At 48.6% G+C, this 20,521-nt stretch overlaps 1 protein-coding gene across 1 annotated transcript in view; it reads left to right on the top strand.

The window, feature by feature from the left end:
• Nucleotides 1–20,521, top strand: part of LOC108938585 (zinc finger, SWIM-type containing 6) — a 62,150-nt gene that overhangs the window by 7,015 nt on the left and 34,614 nt on the right. The gene's annotated exons all lie outside the window — the stretch shown is intronic.

A 20,521-nucleotide genomic window follows, 5' to 3' on the forward strand; every position in this document is an offset into this window, starting at 1 on the left:
AGCTTTTGTGGTTTGTCTTATCACCTTAAACATCTTATTTATGGACTGCAATTCCAGTCGAAAAATATGCTGAATTACGCTAATGATGCTACGAAACTAAAACAAAACGTGTTTTTTGCTTCAGTAACTTGGCAAATTATTTAAAACTACAGTAATGTTATATAATAGCCCCCCCCCCATTAACACTATTTGTCTTATACTTGTATGAATAAACATAACACCAGTGACAATGATTTTTAATTATCTATCATTATTCTATAATCCCTGCCCAACAGCCCACCCCTAAACCTTCACGTGTCATGGGCCGTCGGCATCAGTTTGAACGAGTTTCCAAAATATAAGGTAAACAGCTGCTTTCTGATTTAATATTTTCTCTTGATCTCACACATACTTGAGCTTGAAGGTATATCATGGCAGCGCCTCCCCCTCTTCTTTGAGCGTCCTCCAGGAAGCACAGGAGGTCCATGGAGCTCTCCAAGGCAGCAGCTGTGTTTTAGTTGCTTAATATTTTGTTAATCTCCGGACTTAAAACCCGCAGTACGGTTTCCTGTTCTTCCCTGACTGATCTATATTCGGCCCCCATCTTCGTGTGTCTCTATAACCTTCAGAGCAGGTTGTGGAGGAGGAGGAAGGTTGAGGGGTGATGGATGTGGGTGGGTGGGTGGAAAAAGATTGTTCGTGTGGGTCTCCACCTTCTTCCCCACCACCAGCACCTCCCACCCATCTCAGGGCCTGACCACACTTGAATGTTGTTTAATTTTTCTTTAGCAGTTCTACTCCAAGGCCAATGGAGACCCTTTCAGTAGCCCATTGTGCCCTGCTACAAAAGGGTTTTCTTGTTGTTTTTTTTCTCCTTTGTAGAAGGTGGAATCAAACAGGAAGGGCAAGACCGAAAGGAGAGGATTCCCAAATAGGCAAAAAAAAAAAAAAGAATCTCACGTAGCCATGTGGTGAAGTTCTGCGAAACCGGGTTGGATCTACAAAAGGTGACCCAGCCCTTGCGGCAACATCCGTGTTGACCTTTTGAGGCACTCCGTCAAGTGTAGGACAAAGCCACGGTCGCTGCCTTGACTGCGCCCACCCACACCCCAAAATGGAAAGAGAGAAACTGCGGTGGTGTAGGCACTGGGTAACTGTGGCGGTTTGTTTGTGTCTCACGTGGATGGGCAGGGCGAGGATGCAAGACACAGAAATAGAACTGTGAGCGTGTTGAGCAGACTGTGAATGCGTGTGCGCGCGTGTGTGTTTGAGAGAGAGAAAGATGGCACATAGCAGGGCTGTCTGACCACTTAAACAGACAAATGACATGTCTCCTCAAGGCGAGATTTGCATTCTCATAAATCATTCAAATTCAATGTTAATTTTTTTTTTTTTTTTTTTTTTTGCTCTTGCAAGGTTGAGACGAGCTATTTCATTACTGCAGTGTAATAGCTGTGCATGTCACACGACCTCTGTGCGCTGGTCAGTGACGCTATCAAATTTCACTTTTCACCGTAATAAAGAACAATGTTTGTGGCCTACACAGACTGCAGGGGCCACTGTCTTTTCCCACAGCGAGTGGGCAGGTCCTTGTGATGGGGGGGTCACGATGAGTGCCCCACAGTTATTCCACAGGAATGGGACGGTGTCAGTTGATTTGACTGTTTATTCCTCCTCCTGCGGTAGAGGAAAATTGTCCCAAATTAGGATGCTTGGCTTAGTGTGAAGACCTGTGATGGGTTGACATGGCTTTATTTTTGGGTGGAGGAAGTTGAAGTTGATCAATAAGAGTCTCTGCTCTTGTTACAAAGCACTGGTGTTTTTTTGTGTAAAGTCAAATGTTATTTCGACAGCTGTTGGAGAAATAAGTGGAAATTGGATGCCTGAGTCAGTTTTTGACAATTAAGATGAAGAGGATGAAAGGCTCAGGAATTAGATGAGGAGCGTTTGAGTAGATGGATATTTATCTTATTTTTCCCCAGCACTGATTGTGGATGTGCCTCAAGGTTTGTTGACTGGTTTTTTTTTTTTTGTTTGCTCGCTCACTTGTTTTATGGGGCTCAGGACTCCAGTTTTGAAAAGGCATGGCATGCTGAGAAGCTCCGCAGGTAATGTCAGTCTTAATATGCCCTTGCGCATATTGGCGTGGCGCTCCTCACGACGCACGGTTCGCCAGGTGTTTGGGATTCCATGCCCGTTCCAGCTAGCTTGGAGAGTTATTCGTGTGCGAGTCGTCATTTGTGGGTCTCGGGTCTGTTCAACAAATCTGAAGTTTATTAACCGCTGAGTCACCAGCGAAATGAAGTACTTCTCATGGGAAAATTCTTATCCTGCATTGAGTATCATTGTCTCCCTTCACCCATTTCACTTAGGAAAAGCTGTAAGGTTTTTTTTTTTTTTAAATAAAACTTGAGAGGAATCTTCAGCTTGGAGGTGAATCAACTTGATACTGAATGCTGCAGATGTAGCACCTTGGCTTCAATTCCTCCGGCTGTTTGCCGCTGGTATTCCCGTACCAAACGGACCTGCTGTGCGTCAACGGCGGGTTCTAAACGAGTTTCAGCCGGTTGACTTCTGTCTGCATTATATGTGTTGTTGTTGTTTAATTCCACCCCAATTACGGGATTTTAAAGTTGAATCCCACAGAGCTTTCCTGGCTGTGGGGGTTGGGATGTGATGGGATGGGCCTTCAGAGTTGTGTATGGAATATTAAGCGAAATAATAGGGCTTTGGATATTATTAAGCACAATTTTCTGATTTTGGATGTTCTGCACCTTTTCTACTCCAATTCACATAGCTCAGCTAGTCTCGTGTTGATTGTTACGTCCCATCGTCTTGCTGAAAGTGGACTGGAATAAGGTTTTGAACACCTTTTCAGGAAGACAGGATGTGACACATTAGGGGCGATAGCGCAAGACACTTTCTCACCCCTTTCTGGGGAGGGTGGAATTACCAGTTTTGTTTGGTATAGAGAAAAACGGTTGCCGGGACAAAGTGGCCCTTTTGTGCTTTAGCTACCAGGGCTAAACCTTAGTTCCAAAGGGCTGGATTCATCTTTGCACTTCTGCCGTTTGAGAAGCACTGGAGGGAAATGTCTGGAGTCGTCGATCACCGAAGTAAACGGGACAGGCCTCCTTGTCCTAAAGGTCACAGGTTCATGTCAAAGGACGCAAACTGTTGTGTTTTTTTTTTTTTTCCACCTTTTTCGGGGTGATTGACTCAAATCACTCCAGTTGATTGTCAGCTGGGTAAACGAACAACACTGGAGAAATTCAGAGCATTGTCTGTCAATGAGGACTGGAGGGAGTTTGAAGCAACACCCTTAGGGCTCTTTCCTCTGACCCCTCCACCTTCATCTGTTGCTTTAGCTGATTAAGAATTGAGGAACCAAGGCAGAACGAGAGAAGGAATGTCCTAGTCCCCCAGTTCCCACAGCGACACCCCCCTCGTGCCCCTCGCACAGCTGCCTAATGCCTGACCATTGTTTGCAGGCCTCGAGGAGAAAGAGGGAGGAGCAATTCTGTTTACAAACTCCCCGAAGCACTTCAGGCAAGTGTTAAGTAAGGAGAAAGGTCCTCTGGAGATTTGGGATGGAAAGGAATCTAATTTTTTATTCTAATGAATAGGCACCCCTTGTTTTATGTGGATATAGGCCAGGGGTCCATGTTTGCTGATGCCTTTTTTTTTTTTTTTTTTTTGCATTGCATCACATGCAACTGAGACAGCTGCGCAGATCTGAAGAACTTCCCAATGCTGTGACCTCACATACACACATACGCCCGCACGAGCGCCCGCTGGGAGGGCGCAGCTACAGCCGACCACACCCGGGCGTGAGGCGAGCAAAACCTCAGTGGTCCTATTTGTGTGACATCTTCAAAAGAGTGGCCAACCGATCCACTGGTCTAACGCTCAGCTTTCTTGCTCGCAGATCTCCCCTACAAACTTGCATTTAGTTATTTACCGGGACTCATTTCTCTATTAGCATCAATTTACCCATTAATACAGCTGGGTAATTTTTACTGGTGCAATTTAGGCTAAATACCTTGCTCAAGGGTACTACAGCTGTAGGTGGCGAGGAAGCATCTCTAAGCACTACACTACCAGCTGTCCTTTCCTCCCCAATCTCTGAATGAGTTATGGCGTCGGCACACTGGAAGGTCTTTATCATTCGTGCACTTTTCAGCCATCGCAGCCGTGTCCGTAATGGCGAGAAACCTTCCTGACGCGGGTCCTTCCATTCTGTAGTGTTCGCGTGCATTTCCCAACATCGATCGTACACGTATGTAGGGGTCCGTGCCTGCAGCAATGTACTAAGCCCTTCGTGCTTCCGTACCACGTGCCGTTTGTGCCCCTCGTGGCCCTCCCCGGTCTGCACATCTCGTTTGTACTGCTGCTTTCTTCACTGTAGGCGGTTTGGATGTTTGGAGCAGTCGGTGTCGTTCGCCTTGGGTTCGATTTTACACAACGACGACAGCGAAACTTGAAGAGGCTTTCGCCGTGCAGGGTTTGACAGCGATTTTGCCGATTTCCGCACATTTTCTTCCACCTCCGAGAGCCGTTGATGTCAGCCAGAGGCCCTGTGAACCTCTGGAAAGTCACGGTGCAGAAGTGTCACATCCCCCTCGCCTGCATGTCTAACCCCTAAGCAGACCACATACCGAAGGCCTTCGTGTTGGCTTGCCCGGGCTCTCTCGTCCCCTTTCCGCCCTTCCCCCTCGGCCCCTGCTCCCCTCCCTGGCGGTGGGCTGCTTCCTGCCGCTAGGTCTGGGAAGCAGCCCACATGCGGCAGCAGGCCTTGCTTTTTCCTGCGCACATGGCCTGAGGACCAGAGGTGGCTTGGGGGACGGAGGGGATCTGGCTCCAGCCTCGTCCTATTGTGTTTGTGGACCGCTTGGCAGGCCGAGCTTTGTCCTCCCACAGCACAGGGTGTCCACATATGTACGGTCTCTCTCATGTCCTCCCACAACACAGTGCAAGAACGTATGTACGGTCTCTCTCATGTCCTCCCACAACACAGTGCAAGAACGTATGTACGGTCTCTCATGTCCTCCCACAACAAAGCACATCCACATATGTATGGTCTCTCTCATGTCCTCCTACGGTAAAACGCGTGCACGTGTGTATGGTCACATGTCCTCCTACATCGAAGTGCGAACACATATGTGCGGTGCCTCCCACATCCCGCTTGACCTCGCCGTGTTTCAGTTTTAGTAGGGCTATCTTGGCGGTATTAATCATTACTATGGTTTTGATGAAATTCACATATTTCCCCGTATTTGTTTTCTTTTCAAGTCTGAACCTTCACCCCTCTGGGGACTTGGTGTGCAGCCACCACACAGAGGCTGAAAGCCAGGAAGGACCCAAACAGAACATGCTTCCCCTTCCCATATGCATATTATAATTGTGTCACTCTGTGATTTCATCCATCTATCTATTATCACTGACAGCTTGGCCAGTGGGGGTTGTGGTGGTCCAGAGCCTATCCCGAAAGCATGGGACGTGAGGCAGGGTACGCGCGTGCCCATAGGGCAATCGCACGCACCCCCATTCACGTATAAATGAAATTTCATTTTTATTTGTATTCCAACGGATTAAAGAGTGAAGCTGGACCTTCCCATTCGGTAGACTTTAGCAATTATTTCTTGACACAGGTAAGAAAAGAAGCTTTTCTGTGATGGGTGAAAGCGCGCCCCCCCCCCCGTTGGCGCAGGGCTTCAGCGCTCAAGAATATTTAGGGGTACAGGAAATGCAGACTCTGCTCTGTGCAGATAAGCAATCACAACTAACTAGCCATTGTGGCATCTCTTGCACCTTTGGGGGGTTATCTTTTCAGTAGTAGTAGATTTACATTCATTCATTAACTGATGCTTTTCTCCAAAGCGACTAACAATATAGGTAAGGTACTTTCAATTATTTACTCATTTATGCAACTGGGTAATTTTTACTACAGCAGTTTAGGGTAAGTACCTTGCTCAAGGGTAATACAGCCGGAGGTGGGAATCGAAGCGGCAACCTTTGGGTCCAAAGGCACTAGCTCTAACCACTATACTACCAGCTGTCCCATGGTTGTAAATGATGATGATGATGATGATGTCGTCGTCAGTGATTGGGCCATCTCAACAAATTAACTACAATCTGCTCATTCTTCGTAAGGTCATCTAGTATCGCACTTCTTCATCTCCGTTCTCCCTCATGTGTTTTGCGTTCAGGTTGTGTGACTGCGAAGGGGGCGCGGCGGGTTTGGCCAGGGCCTGCTCTCGGGCAGGTCTGGGGGTTCGAGTCCCGCCTGGGGTGCCTTGCGATGGACTGGCATCCCGTCCTGGGTGTGTCCCCTCCCCCTCCGGCCTTACGCCCTGTGTTGCCGGTTTAGGCTCCGGCTCCCCGCGACCCCGCTTGAGACAAGCGGTTTCAGACTGCGTGTGTGTGTGACTGCAGCACAGACGGTGTACCCGTGTATGGTTTCCTCCCAGGCTGGGACCGGTGGCCGTCGTCAGCTCAGAGTCTACGCGGTGTGTGCGTGTGCCCTTAAGCTCAGCATGCGATGGCGGAAAGGGGTTTTTGTTCCTTCCTGAGAATGTAAACACAATGTGACAAAGACGATTCAGTCAGCTGTACGCCCTTTGGTTTTCTCTCTCTCTCTCTGTGTGTGTGTGTGTGTGTGTGTGTGTGTGTGTGTGTGTGTGTGTGTGTGTGTGTGTGTGTGTGTGTGTGTGTGTGTGTGTGTGAGGAAGCGGGGGTTGCAGCGCAAAGCCCTTCTGAGGCAGAGAGTGCGTGGAGCGTGAAGCAGGGTGATAAGACGGGGAGAGGACATGATTAGAAGCGTGCTGCCGCACTAATAAGCGGAGGGGAGACGGAGGATGGCAGCTGGAGGGCCCTCGTCTCTGCTCACGCTCAGGTGCCCGTAATGATTGTCTCATAGAGCAGCTCGCTGCCCGCGCTGGGCTGCAGCGATAGCCCTGCACACTCTCTCACACACACACTGGTACGCACTCTCACCCTTGCCGTACGCAGTTAAGCAGGTGGCTTCAGTGACGATCTCAATTTTCACATCCTGTGACTCTCGCGCTCCGCTCGGGTCCTGTAGAGACGGATGCCGGCGTGACGGTTTTACTGCGACGTGAGAGTCCTAATAGTCGTTACACCCAGTGTCAAAGTATTTTGCGTAAACACAAAACATCTTCTCTGCCTTTCGGGTTTTATTTCACGTCGTCTGTCTGTCTGCCAGCTGTTTACGCTGCGTGCGGATCCGCGTTCGTCGTCGGAGCCGAAACGTCTCGCCTTATCTTTGACGCGCAGAGCGTTCCGACACGTATTCGCCGCTTTTATAAAAAGGCGAGCCTCTTCGAGAACCCGCGCCAGGCTCGTTTGGGCCCCAGAGGAGAAAATGAAGCCTTTGGGTCCGAGTGTCTGTGGTTTTGGCTGCGCCGCCACCCCTCGCGGGCTGCGGAGGGCTTCCTCTCGCTGGTCAGTTTCGCACGAAGGAACTCGGACTTGTTTTCATTCGGAACGCGAAGCTGAGCGTCGCACGGCTGCGATCGCAGTCAAGGGCTCCCCCGCTGTCCCTTCCCTGGAAACGTGCACCAAAAAGAACCCCCGAATCTTAAAGTTGGGGAATGTCTTAAAGCATTTACCTTTGTTTACATTTGTCTTCCTCCCCCCCCCCCCTTTCTAATTGCTGTGTTTTGAAGCGCTAAGCCTGTTTGTAGCCTGCTGCTTGTACTCCTCAAAGTGTGAGTAGATGGGAGGCTCCAGGCGAACGGGTCTGCTTTTAAAATCTCTTTGCTTTCAACTGTCCTGCTGCATTGGACGCGTGTCCCTTTGGGTAGACAATGTGTTTTAAAATCTCTGTTGACATTTTTGGGTCATTTTTATTTTAAATTACTGCCTGGTCAAATAAAGATTTAAATGGGGTTAACAGATGGATTTCTAATGGGCACTTTTTTTCTCTTTTCAATGCATTCTTCATAGGACGGCTCAGAAATGTGAATGCACACACAGGTACACAGAACTACTATCGGGCATATAAACCAAGGCACATGCACAGAAGATCTTAGTAAACCATAAGACAACCACACAAAAACACATATATGCACAAGAGCACACAGGACCCCTTGTGGATATACAGATTTCTTGGTTATGGACCCCTCCTCGGTAAGCAGCATAGTCATAGGTGGGCCTGGCCCCTCTGGCTCTGGTGCGGATAGACTTTCAGCAGTTCGTTTTTGTGGCGAGACACCCTAGGAGAGCGCTCCACCACCGGGAAAATCCACTTTCCGACATGATTTTTCTCCCTTTCCCACAAAGGCATTGAGCTCCCCACTAATTAGGCAGAACTTCTTTCTGGTTTTCTATGTGATCTTCTTGCTGTTGTTATTTAGTTGTGTTTTTTTTTTTTTTTTTAAAAGGGAAAACTTTGCAGAAACACAATTAGTTGGGAGTTGGGGTGTGTGCCGTGCGGCGTCGACTGCGCGCTGTCATAGCGCTGATGAAAGAATCCATCCTGACAGTGATATAAGGGAATATTTCCTGTTCGGAGTCGCTTATTAAACCAGACAAGGAACAACTATCGGCTTGAAATGGATTTTTCAAAATGCTTGCCAAAAACCAAAGGAGTTGTGTGGGGTTGGGGTTACATATGACAAATATTTGTCGTTTAACTGAGGATGAGTGCTTTTCACAAAGTATTTCTGTCAAAACGCAAACGGATGCACGGCTGCTTTGAACATGGATATTTGTGCAAAGAAAACAAGTCGCTTCCTTTTGTTTTGGTCCCTGCAGAAGACTGTGTGCTTTTTCAGGAATAAAATGAATTTGATTTGGATTTTCCTGGGTTCTACGCTCTGTGTGAGCTGCTCTGAGCCCATCGATGGTGCTCCAGGGTGTCTCTCGGTCCTATTGCTATCTCCTCCAGCTGGACCTTGACATCGGCTGGCTCTTCATACCTGTCAACAGAGCCGTGTGGGGGCTGGTAGAGGTGTTATCAGGGTTCTTCTGTCTGTGATGGGGAGACGGAACGTGAGTGTGTGGGGTATGGAGAATGTGTGCATTGTCACACTCTCCAAACTGCATAGCCTTGAGTGTGTGTGTGTGCGTGCGCGTGCACGCACATGTTTTTGTTTGTTACCTTCATTTACATTTATTTAGCAGACACTTTTCTCTAAAGCAACGTGCAGCACAGAGTAAACGAAAGGGCATTTCCCCAACAGATGGAGAGCTACAGATACACACACCAATTCAAGAAGTACAGTCAATTAGTCCACTACCGCCATTTTTGTCGGCACACGTTACACAGATAGCTGCACGTAGACGTTTACACGATCACGGTGTATCCCTTCAGTGCCTTAACAGTGTGCCCTTAAGTAAAGCAATAATAAATCAAGGTTAAAAAAGAATGGGGGGTGGGAGGAAGAGTGTATGGATGAATATAGCGAGTAAAGCTCAATTAGGCTATTTAGTCATGCTTTCCTGTTTTACGTAATCTCATTTGTCCCGGGTTCTCTTCAGGAGCAGTGTAAGATTACATTAGTGAGGATGCCAATTGACCTAAATAGGGAAAACCTCATTGGCCTAATTTGTGGATGGCGTCTGGCTTGGAGGGGCATCTCCCGTCCACCCCCACCCCCTGCCCACCCACGCCTGCATGCCGGAGAGATAAGGGCTAGACTGGCGTGCAGACGGCACCCCTCTGTGGCCCGAGGGTGGGCATGGGGGTGGTGGGGGCAGTCGGGTCAAACCTGGGTCTGTTGTATTGCCTTCACGGAGGTCCATTGTGCACGTCGACGCTCCGGAACGGCTGCGCATAATTCACCTGTTATTACGAGCAGTTGTTGGGGAGGTCGGGTTGTTTGTATCGTGCTCTCCGTTCGGAGGCTCCGTCGAGATAAGGACAGGTTGCTCTCCTTAAGGAGGGGGGTGCGATGGCGCAGTGGATTGGTCCGGGTCCTGCTCTTCGGTGGGTCTGGGGTCCGAGCCCCGCTTGGGGTGCCTTGCGACCGACCGGCGTCCCATCCTGGGTGCGTCCCCTCCCCTCCGGCCCTATGCCCTGTGTGTCGGGTTAGGCTCCGGTTGAGCGGTTCGGATGGCTCTTTTTAAGGGTCCTCAGGTGACCGGTTTCCCGCAGTCCAGAGAACTATGCCACACTTGTGGGCTTGCACTCAGGAGTTTCTCTTGTTCCCAGGGGTGATCGAGAGCCACGTGGTCTGATAATAATTCAGAAACGATGAAAAATGGCAGGCGACGGATTGTAGGAGCCCACGTCATCCTCTGTGCAGAGTGTGAAGCTGCTTCCATGATGGTTAACGCAATGCTTTTTATATACATATATGGACCTGTCGATCAATATCAATCTTTATTATGCAAAAGTACTGTTTTTTTTATGACATTCTTTGCAAAGTCTTGTTAGTAAGAAATTGCATTTATCTGAGCTGTACGTCGCTTTGGAGAAAAGTATCTGCTAAATAAATAAATTTAAATGTAAGTATCACCTAACAAAGTTTTGAACCAGGAGGTGAAACGCAAGAGTACAAATACTGACGGGGGCAACCAAATATTAGGAATAAACCCTAAAGAATGGCTCGTTTCACCAACGCAACGCAATACACCAAAACACGTCGTAGACACTTAACACGCGTACAGCAAAGGATGATGGGAACTCTTCTCACCCCAATGCAGCTCCAGTATATTGAATATATTGCATAAATGACCTGAATGTAATCCCGATTATTTATCACTGTCATTATTTATGACTATTTAATTGTGGTTATGTACTGTTACGATTATTTTTTTTTTTGTTAGCCATAGAAATCGCGTTGCATTTGTGTTTTACGACGTGTCCTTGTAAGCGGAGCGTCTTTCAGCCACCATGCATATCACACAGGTGAGCGGGGTTATCAAGGAATGTGATAATAACAAGGCTATTAAGACTGTTTCTTTTGTAATATTTTTAAGGTCTTGATGTAATATTTGGTTATTGGAGTGTTTTATAATTTTTTTTTTTTTTTTAATTAAAAATTCCCCCTGCCTAGGTTGACTGTTCTGAATTAATCATTTAATGTTCTGGTATTGTGTGTGATTTGTTTCATAATAAATAAATAAATAAATCACACAGGTGAGCGGGGCTTTTATTAGCAAGAACGCGGACGCAAAGGCAGAGCCACAGCGCTACTCTCGACGTCTCGCTTTCGAAAGAGAATCGTGCTTTTTTTGTCGTGAGGCACCAACTCGGGATCCTTTTCACGTTCATATGTGTCCCGTCTCTTTTATCAGCTACCGCGTCTTTAAAGCTAACTATAATTAAATCATTCATTGTCTCAGTCCTGTTTGTGTGCAAGTCGTGCTTAATATTGTGTGAATTAAAATATCTTGTCGTCGTGGGGCTGGTATAAATCCTAGTTAGCGACCTTGCCGTCACCTCCGCACCGGCCCCGCCCTCTCTTGTCCGCGTGGAGCGCAGTAGCTGGGACGCGCGGGGTTAAAGGTGGCCTCTCGGGAGGCGTCCCGCCAGCGGTTGGGTGAAGAGGAAGTGCATTGCGAAACGCTGAGCGCAGAGGTCTGGCTGGCGGCCAAGCTCCTCTCGCTTCCCCCGCTACAGCTGGGGCCCTGCACTTCCCACCAGCCAGCCGGCGCACTGTTCAGGAATGCTGGCTGCGTCGCGGCCTGACGTCAGCGCGTGCACGGGGGTTCAGCTCAGGGCCGCGTGGGCCACGGAGCGGGCGGGGTCTGCGAGGAGGGGAGGGGGTGCGAGCGTGTGTGGCGCGCGTTTGAGAATGTGTGCATGAGAGAGAGAGAGAGAGAGAGAGAGGGATGTCTGGCGTGAACGCCAGCAGGAGCGGCTATATTCTGTGTCGGTGCACTTCAGATGACGGGAGTGGGGGAGGGGTTGGGTATGTCTGCCATTGGCTGTGTAATGTGTGTTTCGCTCTCTCTCTCGCTCACACACACACACACACACACACACACACACGCGCACGCTTTCTCTATGTGTCTCTGTCGACCCGCATTTTCTCTCCGGGTTTCCGGCAATTGGCCGAGGTGCTAATGAAGTGTGTGCGGATTCAGTAATTGAATGAGCGCCTTTACGCAGCTGTACGAAGTAGTAATTTTTCCCTCCCAGTCATCGGACGTGGCTGGAATTGGCAAGACCTCTTTTCGTCATTGCCATCATTGTCAGTTCAGATGTGTGTTTTTTGTTGTTCGTCCGTTTAATTGTACCCGTTGCAAAATAACGTTAGGTTCTCATAGGTGAACAGGATGTTTGCTTATTTCCCCCCCCCCCCCCACGCTTAAATCCGATTGAACCGCGCTAAACCGAAGCTATGACTCTTCGCGTGGGACCCGTCTTCCGTGCGACGATCATCTCCAGCCAGGGAGTCCCTGGAACCCGAGACGCGCTGTACGTCAGCCAGGTGGACGACGCCTGCCCGGACGCTCCCGACACACCTGCGGTGCTCCGAGCGCTTTCGCTCGCGGCGTAGCAGTTCGGTTTTTAGCTTTTCGGACGTCGTTCGGCCCTTTCCGCCACTTACTGGCCAGAATCATTTTGAATTGTATTAAAAAGGAGAGGAAGAGAGAGGGGGAAGTGTGTGAGGGAACCGAAAGTCATATTCTTGGGAATTAGAGTCCATTTCGGTAAGCGATGGGCGAAAATTGCAAGTCATAGCCTGTGGAGCTGCCGGGCGGAGGCTGTGCGGTCACTCCGGGAGACAGGAAATGGGACCCGCAAATTGAATTGCTGTTTTGGTGATTAATGGGAGTGGAGGCTGTCGAATTCTGAAAGGGGCAAAATGGAATTAGAATGATACGGGGAAGGACCGGCGGGGGCCTGCCTCCGGGAGCGCGCGTCGGGCCTCGTCGGGGCGGGGTCCGAGGAACCCGGCGTAGAACAAAGGGACCCGCTCGAACCGTTGCTCCGTTTCTCGCCTAATTTAAATCCATAAACGTGTGGCGGAGATCAATTTTCATTTTGTGTCAGCGGGTCGGCCTGCACTTTGAAATTGGAGAACGGAGGGGGGGAGGGTGCATTTGGAGGGAAAAGTAGCTGATAGTGTAAACATAGCTTATGATCCCAGCCTGTTGGGTATCGATTGCCGGGTGGAGAGTCTCTCGACCGCTGAGATTTGTTCAAGTTTGCATTGAGTGGTGGACGGTGAAAATGTTTTGGCCTGAGCACCTCCCGTGGAATACTGGCTGTACAGTCGCACAAAGTCTCTCTTTTGAGACTTGGTGGCGTCGGCGACAGCCAGTATTTTTTTTTGCTTATTTTTAACCGACAAGGAAAGTCACTCCGAGTTGGCCGTTCGCTGAGAGCATAATCTGAGATTCAGCCCATTATAGGTTCTAATAACTGGAACATACATTAGTGTTGTTATTCCATATGGGAATATCCGCTAGCTTGCTGAAGGAAACGGTTGCCAGCACCCGGCCCGTATTGTTTTCCTAAGTACTCATCCTTACTGCCTCCTGGCTGGATGCTGGGCTGATCCCAGCTGCAGTCCAGCAGTAGGAACCAATGACTGTGCCCCCTCCAAGGTCAAGCTTGGGAACGTTCCAGCTGTAATTACTTAATTAGCCTCTCCCCTGATTCATTCTGGCTCCGGTGTTGATGAAGGGATGTCCCTGGGAATTAAAGCCACCTGTTCTCTTCTGGGAACTGCCTTTTACTCTTTAAGGTTGAGGAAGTTGAAAGGTCTACGTAAGCCCTGTGTGTGTGTGTATAGTTTGCAATTTGACAGCATCTGCTTTCACCCAGCCGCACTGTCCTACCACTTTCGCTGTTTTGTTTTACTGGTTTGTTTACTGTAAATGGTAATATTTGCTTCTCACGAGCTTGCGGCTGCTGAAGCGTGTTCTCAGCTCGTGGGTGTAAAATAACCTTGCCGCAGCACAGTCCGGTTGAGAGTTCACGTGGTGTGGTATGCTTATTTTGATGCCTCTATTCTTCATTTGTTTTCAGCTCTGTTCTTTTTGCCAGTTGTTCACTTGCCCACACAGCTGCTTTATGGTGTTTTCAGGATTGGTCCTGGCATGGAGTTCCTCCTCCACGAGTTACAGTTTCCTCCTTTAAAATTGTTTATCTCCCCCCTCCAGCCATGTTCCTCCATTTGGGCCGTTTCCTGAATTCCCTCCATTTCCACAGAAAAACTCAACAAAGATGGACAGGGGACGTAGACTGTGCTGCGATGAATGTTGCGTCCATGCCGACCGCGCCATCTCGAAAGGACGCATGGGCACACTTCAGGAATAATTTTTATTTCAAATAATGCATTTTGATTGATGGTCAGTTTTAATACCAAGACAGGGTCATATTTGATTCACTTTTCTTTAAAAACTAGGGGCAGCGTTCACAAATGTTTCCTAGAAAGTTCCACACTACTGGGATGACAGAGAGGTGGGCACACAGGAATGGAGACCCCTGGTATCTAGGCAGCGAGCGGAGCTCTTCCTCCGACATGTGGAGCCCTGGCTTTTTATAGCCGGACTCTGTTTAAAGGGTGTGCCAGCGCATGGAGATTAAAGGCATTTCCAGCTCTGATTTCCCACCATGTGCGTAAAAGCAGGTCCTGCAGGGTACGTTGCGCGACCTCCGGATCAGCACTGGGAGTCTGGTTTCTCCCCATCTGTGCACCTTCCTCTCTGTTCCACAGCTGTGCCTGCGGGAAACTAAGAGTTGCTGAAGCGGAAGGCGTGCCTGAGCCTCTTGGCCCCTGCTGGGCGTGGTTTGTGATGGAAGAGTCCAGAACGAGAAGTAGCAGAGGCCAGCGTAGGCTTTGAGGAGGCTGAGTGGTGCGCCACCAGGGCTTGCAGCTGTGTTGTTCCAGCAAATCCAGGGCACAGTGTGGGCTGCTCCGCACAGCACTGGCTAATGGGACCACACACTCACAGAATGTCCAACCTCCCCCCCCCCCCCGACCCCCCGCCGCTGGTCCTGCATCCTTCCCATTAACCGGAGATGTGGAAACACGCGATTTTTTTTTTTCCTTTGCCATGATTCTTTATCATTTTTCGTGGCTAAGGAAATGTGTACGAGGGGTCAGGGCCATTAGTGTAATTCCCAAAAGTTGGTTGATCTTTGTTTACTAGGCTTTACTGGACTCCTTGTTAGCCGTGTTGCAAAAAGGAGAAACGACTTGCTGCCGCGTTGCATTTTCCCCAACCCACGTGCACCCTTTTGTGAGGTGGAGCCCTCATTGCCGGGGTATTAGGCAAGGATTGCAAGGCGTCGTACTCTACTGGTGTTGAGCCCCCTCTCGGCTGTAGCTGAACCACGATTCCTGACAGGCTACTGGGCAGGAAATGTTTACGCCATCCCCCATATCTTCATGGCCAGAGGTCACCTTTTTTTTTTTTTTTAAGATTTCTTTTTTTGTTTAACTATCTATACAGATCCCTGTGTGTTTACTTATCTTGGAGTCCAGATACACTTGGAGTGGTGTAATCTTATATAGGGAGTAGGGGGTGGGAGGGGTGGGTCCTTGTGTTAATATCAGGGCTTTTGTGTTTGCGTGGAGGTGTTGGAGGGAGCAGCCGACATGGGAGAAGTAGAGATGTTTGGAGGAGGTGTTTCCGGTCAGCATTTTAGCCTTTCAATGGTCCTTCATAGAAACTGCTCTCACAAAAAAATTGACCGTTGAATGTCAGAGCAGTCCAGCTGTGATGAGATGCATTGTGTGTGTGTGTGTGTGTGTGTGTGTGTGTGTGTGTGTGTGTGTGTGTGTGTGTGTGTGTGTGTGTGTGTGAGATTCATTCTTGACTGACTCTGCATCAAATAACAAAGGTCTGTCTCTTAGCCAAGATGTCTCGCTTTAACTCTTGGGTTGGGAGAGCAGGCGGATTCTGGATGTTCATGTATGAGCGGAACCAGTGCTGTGGAAAATGTCTTCAGAATATAATCAGGATTCCAGTTTTAAAAAAAAAAAGTATCTTTGTCAGATCTGATTTACAGGAAACCTGGCTGCCATTATGGAAAAGGGTGTTTTTATGTTTGTGCACATATTTTCTTACTCATGAAGCATGAGTGCATGTCTCTGAAATCTGTTGAGAAGGGTTTGGGTGGGATTTATGTGGCGCGGGGACTGTTGTAGAACTGACGGAGTTGGGGTGGAGTTTATTTGAAGGGTGCTTCTCAACATGCAGCAAATGACCCACATTCTGCCACCCACGTTGTGTAGGATTTCTGTGTGTACGTGTCTGTGTAGCCCGTGTTTTAAAATTAGAGAGGTTGTTGTCCTCGTAGAGGAAATGATTGACGTTGGAGTTTTTACGTTGGCTTCCCACCCTATCGGCGGTTATTCGATCTCCGCGACGAGCTTTGGTCACCGGGGAAACCTTTGATCTGGGGGGCCCCTGTGTGTTTGGGTGGTCCTGGAGACCCGTGGGTTCTCAGAGACTCTGCCCCTAAGCCAAATACAATTTCTGTGTGAGCGGATGGGTGCGTTTCCAAGACAACGCCACACACGGCCCGAGCTAAAAATGGCTGCCTGCGTGCCTTTGAAAACATCTCAGTCCTCTCGAACGTTCGGTGAGGGGGGGGAAAAAGCCTTTAGCTCTGCTATGGAGGTTGGAGGTAGGATGAGGGTGCGTGGTGGATGGGGTGTCAGAATCAAACACCTCGCACATGGGGCGGCGGCGCAATCTGCGTACCTACTGGTGATGCTGATTTGCTGGAAGGAGATCGACAAGAGGCAAAGATTTTTCTCGACCTCCCGCAGGCTCGTTTTGGCATACCTGTTTCGTTTGCATTAAAAGCCCTTAGACCACTCCGTCTGGGGGTCTCTCTGAACGCCTGCCTCCCCTCCTCTTTTACTGGCCCCTCCGTTTTTCCACACCCGCTGTCAGGCTCCCCTCGCCAGCACCCATGTGTGGCGATTACTGGTTGTGGCGGTCCTTTTTAACGCCCCCAGACATGCTGTACCACCACCACTGCAGTCTGACCGCCGTGGTCCAACAGAGGCTCCTCTTGGATAATCACCACCTGATTACCTCGGTGCGGTGTGACGTGCTCCGCCGAGAGCCCTAGACGCCCTCGTCTCCCCACAGACGACACGCACGCTGTTATTTCTCCTCATTTTCCCAAACCAGCAGCGTTTAGCGCCGTCTGTAAACGGGTGCTTTAAGGTTGGCGAACCAAGGGAAAACATAGGGTATTAACTACTTTAGGCTTGTGTATAAATGTTGATGTATATTTTCTCTTACGAAGATTTTCAGTCAGGTGTGGGGTCAAGCAAGCGGCACAGTGCTGCGCGATCGAATCGTCTCTTCTTTGGGTGTAAACGGGTTTTGCAGCATGATGGGCGGACATGGTCATGTGCTGTAGCCTAATTGCCTTAGTATAAGCGTGTCTCTCTCGCTCGCTCGCTCTTGCTCTCTCACCCCTCCCCCTTCCTCCCTTCCCCTTCTCTGTGTGCTTTACGCATGTAAATATGCCCTTCCCCTTACTCAGCACTTGTTTAATGAGAAGGCAGAAGTAAGTCACGGGGGCTGTCAGCGGAGTCACAGGGGTGGTGAACTGCACAGCTAATTATTTACCCGTTTCCCCCAGGGGGCGATGTGGAGGGGAGCTGGAAGTAATGAGGGTCTTTGGCTGATCAACAGCTGAAATTTATCCATTGTTTCCACAAATACCATCTCCCTTCCATTGCTTGGCATCTCTGGGGGGGAGGGAGGACTCGTCCATGAACTTATTGTGATTTCAGGAAGCTGTGTGTGTGTGTGTGTGTGTGTGTGTGTGTGTGTGTGTGTGTGTGTGTGTGTGTGTGTGTGTGTGTGTGTGTGTGTGTGTGAGAGAGAGAGAGAGAGAATGTGTCTGTGTCTCTGTGTCTGCGCATACAGGGGCCTGCTTAAATGCACCCTCAAACGTATGTTTATTCTCATCACCGGTGGAGAGGAAAAACAGTTTTGATGTGGAGGCTCATAATTAGGGTCATTTGTTCACAGAGGAGCCATTTGCGCAGTTGCTGATTAAACTGTGCACACTGGTCCCCAGAGACTGGTGCCATATTTTAGTGTTTTTTTTATTCATGAAAAATGACTTCTCTCTCCCCCCAGGTCTGTCTGTCTGCACGTGCACTCACTCACTCACACACACACACACACACACACACACACACTCTCACTCACTCACACCAGTCAGGCTAACCACACCACTCCTGACAGTTTGTATCCTCATAGCCTCCTGAGATTTAAGTGTTTGTTGTGGGACAATATTGCCCGAAAAAGGTACTAAAGGTGGTAGTGGTGATTGATTGTACCACTAAAACAGTAGCAACAGAGGCACAAACACCATAAACATAACACTGATACCCTATTTTAATCTATTTTATGATTTATGCTATTATTTACTATTACTGGTCTCTTTAATCTTATGGATATAACCCAAGAATGCTCCATTATAATATGTAAATAATGTTATACAATACCAAAAATCTGATATGTTCTTTTTATCACCCCCCCCCCCCCCCCCCCTTCAGCTTTGTGATCAAAGTGCTCACTTTTTTCATGGTACTGTAATTGCATTCTGCCATTTGCCATACAAAATTTAATTTACTTTATCCAGAGTTGTGGACCGACGCTAACTCGGATGCTCTTGTGAACGAGCCACGTCGCGGCTGCCTCGGGCTGCAGGATGGTGCAGATCTCATAGACCCGTATTTTAGCTTCATACCTTTTGTCAGTTCCATCTCAAAGTCATGGAAGGGAGAGGATTTTTTTTTTTTTTTTTTTTTTTTAACGTTCGAGCACATGCCGCCCTTTCTCACGTGCTGTAGCCGTCCTCATTCCCAGCCTGCCTCTGGATCTACCCAGCACTCCTGGTTCCACAAACCCTCTTAGATCATTTGTCATGTGGGCCTCCTGGCTGGTGGACGGCCTGGCCTGCAGGCCTGTGGAAAGTACAGTCTGATCCCAGATGCGTTCTTCTGACGACGGCAGGCAGCCCAGTCGGAGGTTTCTGGAGTGGCTCTCATCTGCTCTCACCGAAATGCCACACTGAGGCCACTCCTGCATCTATGCTCTTGCTGGTAGTATTAGCGAGCGATAGACGCAATGGTCTGAGCGTTCGCTCCAGTCATCGTGTCCAGATTACGTTGTAGTCAGACTGCTGGTCTTGGTGGATTTCCCATGTGACATCTGCCTCTTCGTTTATCACTGAGAGAACTTGGTTCTGGGGGTTAGGTAGACAAGGAAGGTGTGGTGAGATGTTGGGTAGATGTCTGAAATCATTGTGCACCTCTCCGCCCCCAGATGAAAGAAGCTGTCCATCCACATGCATCCAGTGGCGGTCCTGTTGTTGAACAGCCACGACCCTGTGGTATCAGGGCTGTTGTGCAGATGAGCCTTGATTGTTTCGCTTGGTCTGAATGCATTTTAGCTTAGCAAATTCGTGCTAAAACGCATGGAATATCACCAGTGCTATGGGCTGGTTCCCACACACAGATGACATTTATTCATTTAGCAAACATTTTTCTCCAAAACAACTTCCAACGAACTCTATGTAGTGTTACTAGCCCACACACCTTATTCACCGCAGTGACTTAAGCTGCTAGATACACTACTTATAATGGGTCACTCATCCATACATCAGTGAAACACACACACACTCTCTCTCTCTCACTCACATACTAAGGGGGAACCTGAACAGCACGTCTTTGGAGTGTGGGAGGAAACCAGAGCACCCAGAGAAAACCCACACAGACACAGGGAGAACATTCAAACTCCACGCAGACTGAGCAGGGATCGAACCCACGTTCTCTTACGCTACCCAGGCGCTGTGAGACAGCAGCTATGCTCACCGTGCCACCAGATTTATCTTAACGTTGGAGTAAATTACACTGTCAATAGGAACTGTCCAGTCAAAGTCCCCCAAGTCCAGGGTTAGACTTGATATGTGTCTGGGAAACCAGCCCTTCTTCGCTAACTCTCCACCCATGTTACCGTTAGGTGATTTAATGCTTTTGGGGGCCACAGTTCTGGATAGTTCATGCCCTGCTGTTTTTCTCCAGGGGTTGTAAATACATCTTTACAGGGTAACTCGTTGGCCCCCGACCTAACAAGGATGTCTCTGCAAAAGGCTGCAAGATACGTATTAAGGACCATTAAAATGTTGCTTTATTTGATTTCTTTCAGGCTAAGCAAAGCTTTACATAGTCTGTAGGAGCAGAGAGCGAGTAGGCTACCTGGCTGTACCCTTTGTCTGTCACTGCTGACAAAAGTGGAAGGGGCTGTTATCATAAGTATTGGAGACAGGTTTGGTTAAACGGTATCATCCTCCCTCCAAAAAAAATCCCAGATCCATCACCATAGCTCCTTTTCTTATTTTTTTTATTATAATAAGTTGAGCTGTGACTGCAAACTGTTACCCCTGGACTGCTTAACAGTGATATTATCGTCTTTAACACTTAATATATTCTCTTGCTTTCTCATTACTTTCTTTATTTTGTTATGCTGTTTGTTTACCTAAGCAATGTGTTTAAGTACACGGCCTCATTTATGCAGAAGAATTTTTAATGTGTTGAAGTGCATGTAAGCCAGGTTTAGTGTGTTACTCAAG

Source organism: Scleropages formosus, chromosome 17 (assembly GCF_900964775.1).
Source record: "Scleropages formosus chromosome 17, fSclFor1.1, whole genome shotgun sequence".
In the NCBI taxonomy this organism is placed as follows: Eukaryota; Metazoa; Chordata; class Actinopteri; order Osteoglossiformes; family Osteoglossidae; genus Scleropages; species Scleropages formosus.